This window comes from Giraffa tippelskirchi, chromosome 4, assembly GCF_054371585.1.
Source record: "Giraffa tippelskirchi isolate mGirTip1 chromosome 4, T2T-mGirTip1v1.2.pri, whole genome shotgun sequence".
Taxonomy (NCBI): Eukaryota; Metazoa; Chordata; class Mammalia; order Artiodactyla; family Giraffidae; genus Giraffa; species Giraffa tippelskirchi.
Genome location: NC_137278.1, coordinates 165,818,674 through 165,835,134, shown reverse-complemented (window position 1 = coordinate 165,835,134; position 16,461 = coordinate 165,818,674). Strand labels below are relative to the sequence as shown.

Here is a 16,461-nt window from a genome sequence, read left to right as displayed (position 1 = left end):
ATCCCATGGACAGAGGAGCCTGGTAGGCTGCATTCCATGGGGTCGCTAGGAGTCGGACACGACTGAGAGACTTCACTGTCACTTTTCACTTTCATGCATTGGAGAAGGAAATGGCAACCCACTCCAGTGTTCTTGCCTGGAGAATCCCAGGGACGGGGGAGCCTGGTGGGCTGTCGTCTATGGGGTTGCACAGAGTCGGACACGACTGAAGCGACTTAGCAGCAGCATACTAGTTGGTGTGAGGTGATAACTCACTGTAGTTTAGATTTGCATTTCTCTAACAATTAGTGACATTGAGCATGTTTTCATGTGTTCATTGGTCATTTGTGTATCTACTTTGCAGAAATGTGTATTCACATCCACTGCCTGTTTTAATTCAGTTGCTTTGTTGATGTTGAAGTGTACGAGCTATTTATATTTTCTTATCAGATATATGATAATATTTTAGAGACATAGGCCATTATGAACATACAAGAACTCAGGAAATATTGCTCCCAAACCCTCCCTGAGGAATTTCCTAGAAAATATGATTCAGAAAATAATCAGAGAAATGCAACTTAAGTTTTGGTAGTGAGCATTTTACTCACCAGTGGCCACAGGACTGGAAAAGGTCAGTTTTCATTCCAATCCCAAAGAAAGGCAATGCCAAAGAATGTTCAAACTATCACACAATTGCACTCATCTCACATGCTAGTAAAATAATGCTCAAAATTCTCCAAGCCAGGCTTCAGCAATACGTGAACTGTGAACTTCCAGATGTTCAAGCTGAATTTAGAAAAAGCAGAGGAACCAGAGATCAAATTGCCAACATCCCCTGGATCATTGAAAAAGCAAGAGAATTCCAGAAAAACATCTATTTCTGCTTTATTGACTATGCCAAAGCCTTTGACTGTGTGGATCACAATAAACTGGAAAATTCTGAAAGAGGTGGGAATACCAGACCACCTGACCTGCCTCTTAAGAAACCTGTATGCAGGTCAGGAAGCAACAGTTAGAACTGGACATGGAACAACAGACTGGTTCCAAATAGGAAAAGGAGTACATCAAGGCTGTATATTGTCACCCTGCTTATTTAACTTATATGCAGAGTATCTCATGAGAAACGCTGGACTGGAAGAAGCACAAGCTGGAGTCAAGACTGCTGGGAGAAATATCAATAACCTCAGATATGCAGATGACACCACCCTTATGGCAGAAAGTGAAGAGGAACTAAAGAGCCTCTTGATGAAAGTGAAAGAGGAGAGTGAAAAAGTTGGCTTAAAGCTCAACATTCAGAAAACCAAGATCATGGCATCTGGTCCCATCACTTCATGGCAAATAGATGGGGAAACAGTGGAAACAGTGTCAGACTTTATTTTTGGGGGCTCCAAAATCACTGCAGATGGTGACTGCAGCCATGAAATTAAAAGACGCTTACTCCTTGGAAGGAAAGTTATGACCAACCTAGACAGCATATTAAAAAGCAGAGACATTACTTTGTCAACAAAGGTCTGTCTAGTCAAAGCTATGGTTTTTCCAGTAGTCATGTATGGATGTGCAAGTTGGAATATAAAGAAAGCTGAACGCTGAAGAATTGATGCTTTTGAACTGTGGTGTTGGAGAAGACTCTTGAGAGTCCCTTGGACTGCAAGGAGATCCAACCAGTCCATCCTAAAGGAGATCAGTCCTGGTTGTTCATTGGAAGGACTGATGTTGAAGCTGAAACTTCAATACTTTGGTCACCTCATGCAAAGCGTTGACTAATTGGAAAAGCCCCTGATGCTGGGAAGAACTGGGGGCAGGAGGAAAAGGGGACAACAGAGGATGAGATGGCTGGATGGCATTACCGACTCAATGGACATGAGTTTGACTAAACTCCGGGAGTTGGTGATGGACAGGGAGGCCTGGCGTGCTGCGATTCACGGGGTTGCAAAGAGTTGGACACGACTAAGCGACTGAACTGAACTGAACTGAACTGAACTGATTTTACAGTAGAATTGGGGGAAAACAGTAAGAATAAGGTTGAAAGAATAGTCTCTAATTTTTATAGGTTTTGATAGCGTGGGTATAAGATGAAAAAGGGGGAGAAAGCAGAGACTATATAGTAAGAGGAAATCTGACTTTTTAAAAACTTGGAATAAAAGGATAATATTTTAAGTTAGATGTTGGTAACGGAGAGAAGAAAAAGGAGGTTACTTGTAAGTTACAATGTTGTTCATGGTAAGAAGACAATATCAAAATAAAAGGGGACTGAATGGTATTGAGTACAGTTATTAGAACAAAATAAAAATATTCATAAATATAAAAATTCATAAGGTAGATAAAAGAATTCAGGCTCTTTCCCCTAAAAGGAAACAAAAAGATACTTTATAATGCTAAATATAAATATAATGCTAAATACTAGAATCTGCAATGAGGAAATTATCATTAATATCCACATGCCTAATAAAACAGCAACAAGTATTATAAAACATAAACTAAAAAGAAATGCAAAGAAAATTAAGCGAAAACTCTAATAATTGGAAATTTTAACACCATTTCACAACAGACTATATCTAACTGGACAAAAAATTATGTGGTTACAGAAGACCTAAACAAAATTATAAATAAAGTAGAGGTAAAGAATCCACCTTACCAATGCAGGAGACGCAAGAGACGCAGGTTTGATCCCTGGGTCAGGAAGATACCCTGAAGTAGGAAATGCCACGCTGCTCCAGTATTCTGGCCTGGAAGATTCCACGTACAGAGGAGCTTGGTAGGCTACAGTCCATGGGGTTGCAAAGAGTTAGATTCAATTGAGCACACACACACATCTATTAATAAATGTAAACACTGAATCCTGATAACAGAGATTAAACCTTCTTCTAAGTCACATGAAAAAGTCATAAAATTGCCATATTATAGTCCACAAAATTTCAATACATTCCAAAAATATAAATGATATAAGTGGCCTTCTGTGATCACAATTCTATGTAACTAGCAAATAATGACATTTAAAAAATCTCTTCCACCTAAAAATGTAAAAACACACTGCTAATCAATCCTTGTATTAAAAGGAAATAATGAAATGAAACTTTGTCCTTAAAAAGCTATTTTGAAAAAGTCAAGAAAATGACGAACCACTAGCTTAATGTAAGTCAAAATACAGGGGTGAAGGAAGATTTGAAGTACAAATATATGAAATAAAACGTAATGAAACAATAACCATAAAATCAGAGGAAATATATAAAAACGTATAAACACTACTTTACACAACTCTATGCAAAGAAAATTGAAAGCCTAAATGAAACCATTTGAAATGGTTAATGTTCCAGAAATATATAATTTACAAAATTTCCCCAGAATTCAATAGAAAGTCTAAATAGAGCAATTTTTGTAGACGTTACAGAGAGGGTTGTCAGAGCTCTCACATAAAAACACCATGCCCAGTTGGTTTAACAAGGGGATTTCTATCAAACTTTCAAAGATCAGATAAATCTAATGCTACTTAAACTATTTCAGAGCATGGGAAATAAAAGTAAAATTCCCAAGTTCTAAGAAATGAATATAGCATCGATACCCAAACTTCAGAAAGATTGTACAAAAAAGAAAATCATAGAACTGGCTTAATTGGTTTCCCTAGAAGCCAGCCTAGAGATGAGGTTCAAGTACAAGTAGCTTTGGAGCCAGAGGGGGGAAGAGAAAGAAGGAAGGGAACCAATACTGTGTCGTGTGCTCAGTTGTGTCCGACTCTTTGTGGCCCCATGGACTGTCCATGCTCCTCTGTCCACGGAATTTCCCAGGCAAACAGGGTAAGGGTATCTTCCCAACTCCGGGAATCAAATCGGCTTCTCTGAAGTCTCTTGTATTGGCAGGCGGATTCTTTGACCACTAGCGCCACCTGAGAATCCCCAATAATGTGTTACTATCAAGGAAATTGTGGCTAAGGGCAACTGGAACTTAATTCTGCTGGGGAATTCTCGGTTATCCTGAGTGAGCCTAGCTATTTGTGTACTAGCTCACGTCAGTCATTGGTTGAGGGCTGCTCCTACGCGGTGCAAGTTGCCCGGCATTTCCGGCCTGTTCTTTGCTTTCTAGTTAAGTGGGCTCCAGTGGCAAGAGAAAATCTTCAGGCGAGTTACAATTGCTGGTCATTGAAAATTGGGCAGGGGCTTTCCTGGTGGTCCAGTGGTTAAGAAGCCTCCTGCCAAAGCAGGGGACACAGATTCAATCCCTGATCTGAGGTATATTCCACATATCTCAGGACAATTAAGTCCGTGGGCTACAACTGCTGAAGCCCACTTGCTGCAACTACTGAGCCCATGGGCTCTAGCCCATGCTGTGCAACAAGAGACGCCACTGGAATGAGAAACCCACGCTTGGCAACTGGAGAGTAGCCCCTGCTCATGGCAACAATGAAGACCCAGCACAGCTAAAAATTAAATTTAATTAATTAATTAAAACAATTTTTTGACAAAAGAAAATTGGGCAGAAGTGTATATAAATGGTAAGTGCCAATGGGAAATGTGTGAGGCACTGACAACCTTTACAACAAGACCAGTCTTAATTATGAATATGGATGCAAGAGATTTGTAGTTGTTCAGTTGCTCAGTCGTGTCCAACTTTTTGCGACCCCATAGAGTAGCACGCCAGGCTTCTGTGTCCTTCACCATCTCCCGGAGCTTGCTCAAACTCATGTCTATTTAGTTGGTGATGCCATCCAACTATCTCATCCTCTGTCATCCTCTGCTCCTGTCCTCAATCTTTCCCAGCATCCAAGTTCTTTTCTAATGAGTCGGCTCTTAGCATCAGGTGGCCAAGGTATTAGCGCTTCAGCATCAGTCCTTCCAATGAATATTCAGGACTGTTTTCCTTTAGGATTGACTGGTTGGATCTCCTTTCAGTCCACGGGACTCTCAAGAGTCTTCTCCAACACCACAGTTCAAAAGCATCAGTTCTTCAGCACTTGGCCTTCTTTATGGTCCAACTCTCATATCCATACATGACTACTGGAAAAACCATAAGCTTTGACTAGATGGAACTTTCTTGGCAAAGTATTGTCTCTGCTTTTTAATACACTGTCTAGGTTTGTCATAGTTTTTTTTCCAAGGAGCAAGTGTCTTTTAATTTCACGGCTGTTGTCACCATCTGCAGTGATTTTGGAGCCCCCCAAAATAAGTCTCTCACTGTTTTCTATTGTTTCTCCATCTATTTGCCATGAAGTGATGGGACTGGATGCCATGATCTTCATTTTTTGAATGTTGAGTTTGAAGCCAGTTTTTCCACTCTCCTCTTTCACTTTCATCAAGAGGCTCTTCAGTTTTTCTTTGCTTTCTGCCATGAGGGTAGTGTCATCTGCATATCTGAGGTTATTGATATTTTTCCCAGCAATCTTAATTCCAGCTTGTGCCTCATCCAGCCCAGCATTTTTCATGATGTACTCTGCATATAAGTTAAATAAGCAAGGTGACAATTAACAGCCTTGATGTACTCCTTTCCCAGTTTGGAACCAGTCTGTTGTTCCATGTTTAGTTCTAACTGTTGCTTCTTGACCTGCACACAGGTTTCTCAGGAGGCAGATAGGTTGGTCTGGTATTCCCATCTCTTTAAGATGCAACAAATTAAATACTAGCAAGAGAATTCAAGAGTACATTAAAAACTAGATGCCATACAAGAGGTGCTTATTCTAAGAGGAATTAGTATAGTCTTTAGTATATTAATAGTAGTATTGTCATTAACATATCAGTTTAACAGTTATACAGAAAAATCATATAATCATCTCTACAGATGAGCATTCAATAAGATGAAAATTGATACCCATTATGCATAATAAAATATATATACTTCTGCCCCCAAATCAGCATTTTACTTAATGGGTAAATGCAAAACTTTCTTCCTAAAGCCTCTAGAGGAAATGCAAGGATGTTCACAGTCTTCACTATTACCTAAGCATTGAATTGGCAATATTAGCCAAAACATTTACACAAGAGGAAATAGAAACATAAGACTTGGAAAGTGTGAGGTAAGACTATTTCTATATACAAATGTTACAATAGTATATCTGAGAATGGGGGTGGGGAAAGAATCAGAAAAACTGCTACAAATGAGAATTTTGTAAAATAGTAGGAAATAAATGTAGAGAAACGCCACCCAGTTTGAAAATATAGTGTCAGGGAAAACCTATTTATAAGAGGATTAAGATAAACTAAAACACCTAGGCATAAGCTTAACAAGAAATCTTCAAAAAGTATATAAAGAAAACCATCAAATGTTCTTGAAAGATAAAAAATAGATTTGAATAAAAGGAAAGATGTAACAGATATATCCATTGCCTTGGATAGAAAGACTCAATATCAAAAATACTGTCAGTCTCCTAAAGTACACCATGAAATTTCCATAATCCTAATAAAAATGCCATCAGGTAATCTTTTCCCTTTGAATGATGAAAAAGTTCATACACAATGACAGTAGCAGCAAGGAGACTGAAAAAGAGGAGCTACAATGAGGGGGGGTGTTTCTGCTATTAGATATTAAAATATACTGTAGTCTGCCTAATAATTAAAAACGGTACTGATGCACAAACTAAACAGAGGACAAAAAATAAAATTTAGAAGTAGATCCCCACGCTTTGGGAATTTTAGTGTAGATAAAGGGAGCATCTCAAATCAGTAAGGAAGAGATGCACTTTTAAATAAGTTGTACTAGGGGACTGCCCTGGTGGTCCAGTGGTTAAGATTCCATGCTTTAAATTCTGGGGTCCTGGGTTTGATCCCTGGTTGGGGAATTAAGATCCCACAGGTAATGTGGTATGGCCCAAAACAAAACAAACATGGTATTGGAACAAAAGAATAGCCATTTGAGAAAAAAAAAAAGGTAAATTTGGGTCCATTCCACACACTATGCATCCAGACAAATTCCAAATGTATTAGAGAGTCAAACTTAAAAAATGAAACTTTAAAAGTAATAAAAGAGAGCTAGGAAGAGAAGAGATTCATGAGTTTGACTATATAAAAATTAAAAAATAATTTTTACAGAAGAAAAATCAGCATAAGTGATGTAAGAAGACCAATGACACATGTGAAAACAAGGCTTCCAGCTTATCTCACTGGAGTTAATACCCGTAACGCTAAAAGCTCCTAAAACCTGGGAAGAAAAGGACCAATAACTCCACAGAAAAACGGGTCAGAAAAATGATCCAACAATTCACAGAAACAGAAATACAGAAGTTGCTCAAACACGCTCATATTTTTTTAAAAAATGCTGAAACACACTCATATTAAAACACACACACACATAAAAGAAAATGACATTGGGGAGCTATTTCTCATCTATCAGAATGGCAAGAATGAAAAATTAAAACATACCCATTGGCAATGTAGTGGGGAAGCAGGCAGTGTCGTACATTAAAGTTGGGAATGAAAAATAATAGAGTTGTTATGGAAAGGAATTGACGTTATCCAGTAAGTTACATATATTCATTTACCTTTATACCCAGAAATTCCTATCAATATTCTGGGAAAAAATTCAAGATAACGTAGGCACTGTGGCACTATTTGTAATGGTAAAAATTAAAATAACCTAGATGTCTATCAATGGGGATCTATTTGAATAAACACAAAATGGAATACTGTGCATGGTAACAAGATGAGGTAAATATGTATATCCTGCTATGGAGGATCTTCTGGATATATTTATAAGCAAATAAAGCAAATTTGTTTAATAAAATGAGGAAAATACCTATATAGGTTTATATATACACACACAGATACATATGCATGTATATTTTCAAAAAGAAGCAATGGAGGATAAGCCAAAAATGAATAAAATAGTTACTCATTTCATATAAAAATGTATTTCATTTCATAACATTAACAGAGGGGAAAGAAAGGAACAAGGAAGGGTATTAGACTTTTCTGAATGTGTTCTGTTTAACCATTTTGATTTTGGAATCCTGTAAATAACTTATACTTTAAAAAATTAAATACAAAAAGAAAGAACCTTCTCCCCAAAACTAAAAATGGACCAAAGTAATTGAATTTAACTATGTATCAAGTTTGTGGTACAGCAACACAGAAAAGAATTATTTTAGATAACTCCAAAACTTAATATTTGGACAGTACATCCTTAATAAGATATATCTTAAGGACAAAGACAATAGCCACACACCCTGAACAAATCTTAAAATGCATTCTATCATCTTAATTTTTAGCACTCCTATTGATATGGTTATTTTGAAACTGCTTATATAATTATTCTTGTTGTTATTGTTTAGTTGCTAAGTCATGTTTGACTCTTTGCAACCCCATAGACTGCAGCACGCCAGGCTTCCCTGTCTGTAAACTATCTCCTGGAGTTTGCTAAGATTCTTGGTTTTTAAATACTGAAGATTCTTAAATATCCTTAGATAAAGCAAATAAAGTTATATAAACACCATTTGCAGCTCAAATTTTTTAAAAGATAAGAAATAAAGCTCTAAAAAAAAAAGAAAAGAAATAAAGCTTTCCTATAATCTTCTTTTGAATTGGCAATATCTGTACAAATTCATGATTTCCTTTTCTTTTTCTGAAAAACTACTTATTCCCTAGCTTGACCCACTGGCAGGTCTAGAAACAATAACAGCCCACTGTTACAAGTATTCCTGAGCCCAGGTGGTGCCCACTAAACAACTTTCCCTACTATTAAGAAAAGGAACAGAGCCTCTTAGGCATATGGCTGATTTCATGTCTGGGTCAGGAAATATAAACCTGGGATACTGGGGGAGCCAGAAAGCAAGGAGGCTCTCAAATACTACTGGGGTCATGTCAAAAGGAATCTGGAACTAACTCCAGAAATTCCCACTAGCCCAAATGAACTAAATCTGACTCTGCCAACCATTCTGACATCACTAAAACTACAGCCAACTCGAGTTTGTGTGCTTCTGACATTAATGCATTAGCAAGCGCGCAGTGCCACCTACTAGATTTTGTAAAACAATGACATTTCTAAATCAAGCCCCTAGTACAAACTACTATTTTATAGGAAAAATGAGAAACATGGATTAGCGAAACCACTCAAGAAATCAACCAATCAAATCTAGAATATGGGAAATTCTGCAGGATAAATTTCTGTGTTATTCAAAGGAAAATCATGGAAAAGGAAGATAAACTATTTTAACGTTAAGATACTTAAAAGGCATATAAGAAGCTTGTTGGTTGACCTGCATGTATTATAAGTTACAGTTATGATAATCAGTTCAGTTCAGCCTCTCAGTCACGTCCAACTCTTTTCAACCCCATGGACTGCAGCACACCCGGCTTCCCTGTCCATCACCAACTCCCGGAGCTTACTCAAACTCATGTCCATTGAGTTAGTGATGCCATCCAACCATCTCATCCTCTGTCATCCTCTGTTCCTGTCCTCAATTTTTCCCAGCATCAGGGTCTTTTCCAATGAATTAGTTCTTCGCATCAGGTGGCCAAAGTATTGGAGTTTCAGCTTCAGCATCAGTCCTTCCAATGAATATTCAGGACTGATCTCCTTTAGGACTGACTGGTTTGATTTCCTTGCAGTCCAAGGGACTCACAAGAGTCTTCTCCAACACCACAGTTCAAAAGCATCAATTCTTTGGTGCTCAGCTTTCTTTGTGGTCCAACTCTCACATCCATACATGACTACTGGAAAAACCATAGCCTCGACTAGATGGACCTTTGTTGGCAAGTAATGTCTCTGCTTTTTAATACACTGTCTAGGTTGGTCATAGCTTTTCTTCCAAGGAGCAAGCATCTTTTAATTTCATGGCTGCAGTCACCATCTGCAGTGATTTTGGAGCCACACAAAGTAAAGTCTGTCACTGTTTCCATTATTTCCCCGTCTATTTGCCATGAAGTGATGGGACCAGGTGCCATGATCTTAGTTTTCTGAATGTTGAGTTTGAAGCCAACTTTTTCACTCTCCTCTTTCACTTTCATCAAGAGGCTCTTTAGTTCTTCTTTGCTTTCTGCCATAAGGGTGGTGTCATCTGCATATCTGAGGTTATTGATATTTCTCCAGCAATTTTGATTCCAGCTTGAGCTTCCTCCAGCCCGGCATTTCACATGATGTACTCTACATATAAGTTAAATAAGCAGGGTGACAATATACAGCCTTGATGTCCTCCTTTCCTGATTTGGAACCAGTCTATTGTTCCATGTTCAATTCTAACTGTTACTTCTTGATCTGCATACAGATTTCTCAGGAGGCAGGTCAGGTAGTCTGGTATCCCCACCTCTCTTAGAATTTTCCACAGTTTGTTGTGATCCACACAGTCAAAGGCTTTGGCATAGTCAATAAAGCAGAAATAGATGTTTTTTCTGGAACTCTCTTGCTTTTTCAATGATCCAATAGATTTTGGCAATTTGATCTCTGGTTCCTCTGCCTTTTTTAAATCCAGCTTGAACATCTGGAAGTTCCCGGTTCACGTACTGTTGAAGCCTGGCCTAGAGAATTTTTACCATTACTTTGCTAACGTGTGAGATGAGTACAATTGTGTGGTAGTTTGAACATTCTTTGGCATTGCCTTTCTTTGGGATTGGAATGAAAACTGACCTTTTCCAGTCCTGTGGCCACTGCTGAATTTTCCAAATTTGCTGACATATTGAGTGCAGCACTTTCACAACATCATCTTTTAGGATTTGAAATAGTTCAACTGGAATTCCATCACCTCCACTAGCTTTGTTCATAGTGATGCTTCCTAAGGCCCACTTGACTTCACATTCCAGGATGTCTGGCTCTAGGTGAGTGATCACACCATTGTGATTATCTGGGTCATGAAGATCTCTTCTGTATAGTTCTTCTGTGTGTTCTTTCCACCTCTTCTTAACATCTTCTGCTTCTGTTAGGTCCCTACCATTTCTGTCCTTTATTGAGCCCATCTTTGGATGAAATGTTCTCTTGGTATCTCTAATTTTCTTGAAGAGACCTCTAGTCTTTCCCATTCTATTGTTTTCCTCTATTTCTTTGCACTGATCACTGAGGAAGGCTTTCTTATCTCTCCTTGCTATTCTCTGGAACTCTGCATTCAGATGGGTATATCTTTCCTTTTCTCCCTTGCCTTTCACTTCTCTTCATTTCTCACCTATTTGTAAGGCCTCCTCAGACACCATTTGGGCTGTTTGCATTTCTTTTTCTTGGGGATAGTCTTGATCATTGCCTCCTGTACAATGTTGCAAACTTCTGTCCATAGTGTTTCAGGCACTCTGTCTAATCCCTTGAATCGATTCGTCACTTCCACTGTATACAGTTTTGATCATGGGCAAGCTCTGATCATGGGAGGAGGGAGGCAGGTCCTGGTTGCTGATTGGGTATTACCATAAAACTTTCCCAAGAAATTGGAATTAAGATTGTTATCCAGGGACTTCCCTGGTAGTCCAATGATTAAACACTGCCCTTCCAATGCAGGAGATGTGAGTTTGATCCCTGGTCAAAGGAACTGAGATTCCACGTGCTGTGTGGTATGGCAAAAAAAAGAGTGCCCTCCAGAAATTAAAACGTAAAACTAACCAACTTGGGTCATGGCCTGCTATTGAACTAGCTGAGACAATTAGGACGATCCTAATTGGTTTAGGCCAATCAGGGCTTACCCCTCCAGCTGGGGGTGGATGGGTCAATATCACCCAGAAGGCAGAGCTGCTGTGATAGGGTGAGAGTGCAAAGGAAACTAGGGAAGCATTCACATGTCTACTGTAGTCAATAATATTTGGGATTATTGTTTTGAGGTTTTCTCCTCGAGGGTAAATTTCTCATTTTTTTATTTTCAGCAGACTAACCAAACTGATCGTTTATATTGCTAACTTATCAAGTTGCTATTACCTGGCTCTCAGGCCTATGGGGACAATTATGTGCTTAATTTAATTATCCAGTTTTGCAAGTCAAAACTATTTTATCTCTAGAGATACAGATACTTAAATGCTAAAAATTATGGTATAATTATATTGCAAATGATTGATTTTTGTTAGCCTCTCAATTCATCTATTTAACACTAGGGATCAAATCAAACATTTGTGTCAAACAAATGCTTTATTTTCTAGCAACATAAAATGTTCACCCGGGGGAGGAAGTAGGAAGGCATGGAGAACAGGATTTTATTTTTTATCCTGAAGAGTAGCCACCTTAGCTAAACTAGCTTAAACCTTGATTCTCTGCCTCATGTGCTGGAATTTTTAAGTTATTTTTTTAAGAGTTGAATTTTGTATATAGAACAAGGCATCATTTCTTCATCAAATGGAACAAATGAGATATGTGTTAAATTATGCTAAATATTAATGAACCAGAAGCAATAATACCCATGAGTTAAATCCCAAGAGAGAACTGGAAGGAAATACATTTTTATTAAAAACATCTGTAAATTGCATATGGTTTTACTGTTCCTTTTTTCTGATCCTACATACTACCTCTTTCATTTATCTTATGTTAAGAGATTTTGCAAGAATTGAAGCATTTGAGTCAGTTCTAATGAGGTAGATGAACCTAGAGCCTATTATGCAGACTGAAGTAAGTCAGAAAGGGAGAAACAAATATTGTATATTATTGCATATATATGGAATCTAGAAGGATGGTACTGATGAGTCTGTTTGCAGAGCATCAATGGAGAGACAGATACAGAGAACAGACTTATGGGCAAGGGTAGGGGAGAAGATGGAGAGGGTGAGATAAGTGAAGAGAGCATGGAAGCATATGCACTAACATATGTAAGTAGACAGTCAACGGGAATTAACTGTTGGACTCAGAGAACTCAAAACTGGGGCTCTGTAATAACCTAGAGAAGTGGGAATGGGCAGGAGATGGGAAGGAGATTCAAGAGGGAGGGGACATATATATACCTATGGTTACTTGATGTTGATGTATGACAGAAATCAAACCAAGACTGTAAAGCAATCATCAATGAATTAAAAATAAATATTTTAAAAATTAGAAAAAAAGAAATTGACTTAGGAAAGAATAAAAGTATATTTTGCAAGATTAGACATTCTGATTACAAACTATGACAGGGCTCCCAAATTGCTATGCAGGACAGAGAGATCTCTATGATTTTAAAATGAATACTTTCATTTTCACAAAAGCTGTCTTTGAAGCTGCCCAAACAGACCACCTACACACTGGTTAGAAGTTCCGGTTTTGTTTTCTTTTAGCCAAGAATACAGACAGTATCAACAGAGAGGTGGCTACAGAGAGCAGGAGCAGATACAACCATCATGGTTTTGTATGTCTTTTCCCTCTGCACTGGTGGAATGTTACCAAAATAACTTTTTATGTTCCTCTTCCACCATCTCTGGCAACCCACTCTAGTATTCTTGCCTGGAGAATTCCATGGACAGAGGAGCCTGACGGACTAAAGTCCATGGAGTCACAAGGAGTCGGATACGACTGAGCGAGTAACACACACACTTCCCCCATCGCAATTTTTTGTCACATTTTGGGGGGATATAACTTCTGATTTATAGACAAGTTGCAACAACAGTATAACCCCTGTAAACCTTTTACCGAGATTCAAAAATGGATATATTTTGCCCCATTTGTTTATTTATTTATTTGTTTATTTTTGACTGTGCTGGATCTTCCATGCTGCACAGTCCTGTCTCTAGTTGTAGAGAGTAGGGGCTACTCTCCAGTTGCAGTGCCTGGGCTTTTCACTGTGGTGGCTTCTCTTGTTGTGGAGCACAGGCTCTACATAGGCTTTGATAGTTGAAGCTCACAGGCTCAGGAGTTGTGGTCCACCGGCTCTAGACCACGGGCTCCATAGTTGTGGCTCAACAGTTGTGGCACACGGGCATACCATGGCACATGGGATTTTTCCAGACCAGGGATTGAACCCATGTTTCCTGCATTGTCAGGTAGATTGTTTACCACTGAGCCACCCTTTGTCATATTTCTCTCTCTCTCCCCACACCATACAACACAATCCTTTCTTTGAATAATTCGAGAGTGAATTGTAAACTTCCTAGTTTGTACTTCAGTTTATAAATCCTAAGTATAAGATAAGGATATTTTCTTACATAACCAGAGTACAATAAACAAAATCAGACAGTTTACCATGAATTTATTTCCACTATGGAACCCACTATTTGTATTCAAACTTTGTCTTAATACTGTCATTTATGACTTTTTTTTTTTTTGCCAGGCCAGTATCCAACACAAGGTCATGCACTGCGTTCAAGCCTTTTTATCAATCTGTGATAGTTTCTCAGTCATCCGTCATCTTTTGTCATTTATGACTGACATTTTTAAAGAGGATAAACGAGATTTTGTAGAATATCCCTCAATTTGGGTCTCTCTCCTGTTTCCTTGTGGTTAGACTCAAATCATATATTCTGGCAAATTAATCACAGAGCTGATATTAGGTCCTTTCAGTCCATCATGTATGTACATGAAGTAGATTTGTCTCACTACTGGTGATATTAACTTTGATCACTCTGTTAAGGTTGTATTTGTGAAATTTCTGCTCTGTCAAATTACTAGTTATTTCTTTTCAATTAACAAGTATTTGTGGGGAGAGATGTAATCATATTGTCTCATTAAAATTTCACTCAATTTTTCATCTACTGATGATTTTCTATGTGAAAGTGAAAGTCTCTCAGTTGTGTCTGACTCTTTGCAACCCCATGGAGTATATAATCCATGGAATTCTCCAGGCCAGAATATTGGAGTGTGGGTAGCCTTTCCCTTCTCCAGGGGATCTTCCCAACCCGGGGATCGAACCCAGGTCTCCTGCATTGCAGGCAGATTCTTTACCAGCTGAGCCACAAGGAAAGCCCAAGAAGACTGGAGTGGGTAGCCTATCCCTTCTGCAGCAGATCTTCCCAACCTAGGAATCAAACTGGGGAATCGACCTAGGAATCTCCTGCACTGCAGGCGGATGTTCTATGTATTAGTTGGTATTCTATTGTGAGAAAGCTTTTTGTCCTTCCATTTACTTATTTACTCACTTATTTATGTCTCTTTAACTCATGGATTTTTATTCTATTTAATGGGCTTTAAGCCATTACAATTATAATTTATTTTGATACTAAAATTGTCCCAGAGGGAGCTCTTTCTTTTTGCAAATCTCTCCTTTTCATGTATCCTCATCTTTCTTTGAGCACTTCATTAATTTCTGGTACAAGTTGTTGCAGGCTCATTTTGTACTTTCCCATCCCCAGCCCTGGAATTAACCTTTCCTCCAACGAGCACTGTTTCCTTTTAATGTTGAGAGTGGTATTTGGAAAGTAAGATCTAAATGTGTTAGTTAGTTAGGTGTGCTAATTGCAGCTCCTTGGTTAAAGAGTTTGCCTCCTAATGTAGGAGACGCAGGTTCAATCCTTGGATTGGCAAGATCCCCTGGAGGAGGAAATGGTAACCCACTCCAGTATTCCTACTGAAAAAGCCCATGGACAGAGGAGCCTGGCAGTCTACAGTCGATGGAGTCACAAAGAGTCGGATACGACTGAGTGAGTGAGCACTAACACACGCTAATTGCTACTGATGTGTCCCAGCTCTTAGGCTGTTCCATTGTAGAGGGCAAGGAAACACACACACATACACACCCTTACCCACAATATATCTATAGTTATTTCTATATTTATCTGTATTTAAAAACGTCAAGAATGAGAAGCTTGCCACAGTGTGCTGGAACCAGTATGAACCAGCTCAAGAAAGCTGATTACTAGCTATTTGTAATTTTTTGAGCTGGTTGTTGCCTGAAAATCAGTCATGGGACCATTTATATACCATTGTGATTGGCAAATGCTGCAAATCAAGTTTTCTTATTACCCTTCCCTCCTCCTCCCCTAGAGAACCAGTTTAGCAGAGTACCACTGGAATTCTGCCTTTCATTATTCTCAATATATTTATTCATCATACATTACGTGGTAAAAGGGAATTAAGGTTGCTAATCAGCTAACTTTAAAATAGATTATTCTGGATTGTCTGGGTAGGCCCAATGTATTCACAAGGGCCTTTAAAAGTGGAAGAGGGAGGCAGAAAAAAAGAATCAGAGAGTTATGAGGATGAAAGAGGGTCACAGATGCTGTGTACACTGCTGTCTTTGAAGACAGAGAAAGGGGGCCACAAGCCAAGGAATGTGGTCCACCTCTAGAAGCTGGAAAAGGCTGGAGAAATAGCCACCAGCATCCCAGTGTTAGAGAAAGCCTGTCTCCCAACAACATCCAAAAAGTCAGGTTCAAGGAGCAAGAACAATGCCATATGTAATTACATTTTAAAATCTATAAATAATTGGAACTACAACAGAACAAAATGCCAGTAGCAGCACCACTAAATGCAAAGGAAGTTCAATTAAAATCTATTTATTCATTCATTTCAGGGTAAAAATTATTGAGTATCCATTTAAGGCTAAAAATGGTGTACTAATCTGAGATAAAAAGGCCCTGTTGACAGCCTAGTAGAAAGATGGACAGACAGGGGACTTCCCTGGTGGTCTTGTGGTTAGAACTCTGCATTCCAGTGCAAGAGGCACAGGTTCGATCCCCGGTTGGAGGATTAACATCGCACATG

At 38.6% G+C, this 16,461-nt stretch overlaps 1 protein-coding gene across 4 annotated transcripts in view; it reads left to right on the top strand.

Moving 5' to 3' along the window:
• SLC41A2 (solute carrier family 41 member 2) overlaps positions 1 to 16,461 on the top strand; it is a 156,861-nt gene that overhangs the window by 1,478 nt on the left and 138,922 nt on the right. The window contains exon 2 of one of the 4 annotated variants that reach the window (XM_081595670.1): positions 5,861 to 5,980. The exons of the other annotated variants lie outside the window; for them this stretch is intronic. The gene's annotated coding sequence lies outside the window, so the exon portion shown is untranslated. The remainder of the gene's footprint in view (positions 1 to 5,860; positions 5,981 to 16,461) is intronic. 4 annotated transcript variants of the gene reach the window in all.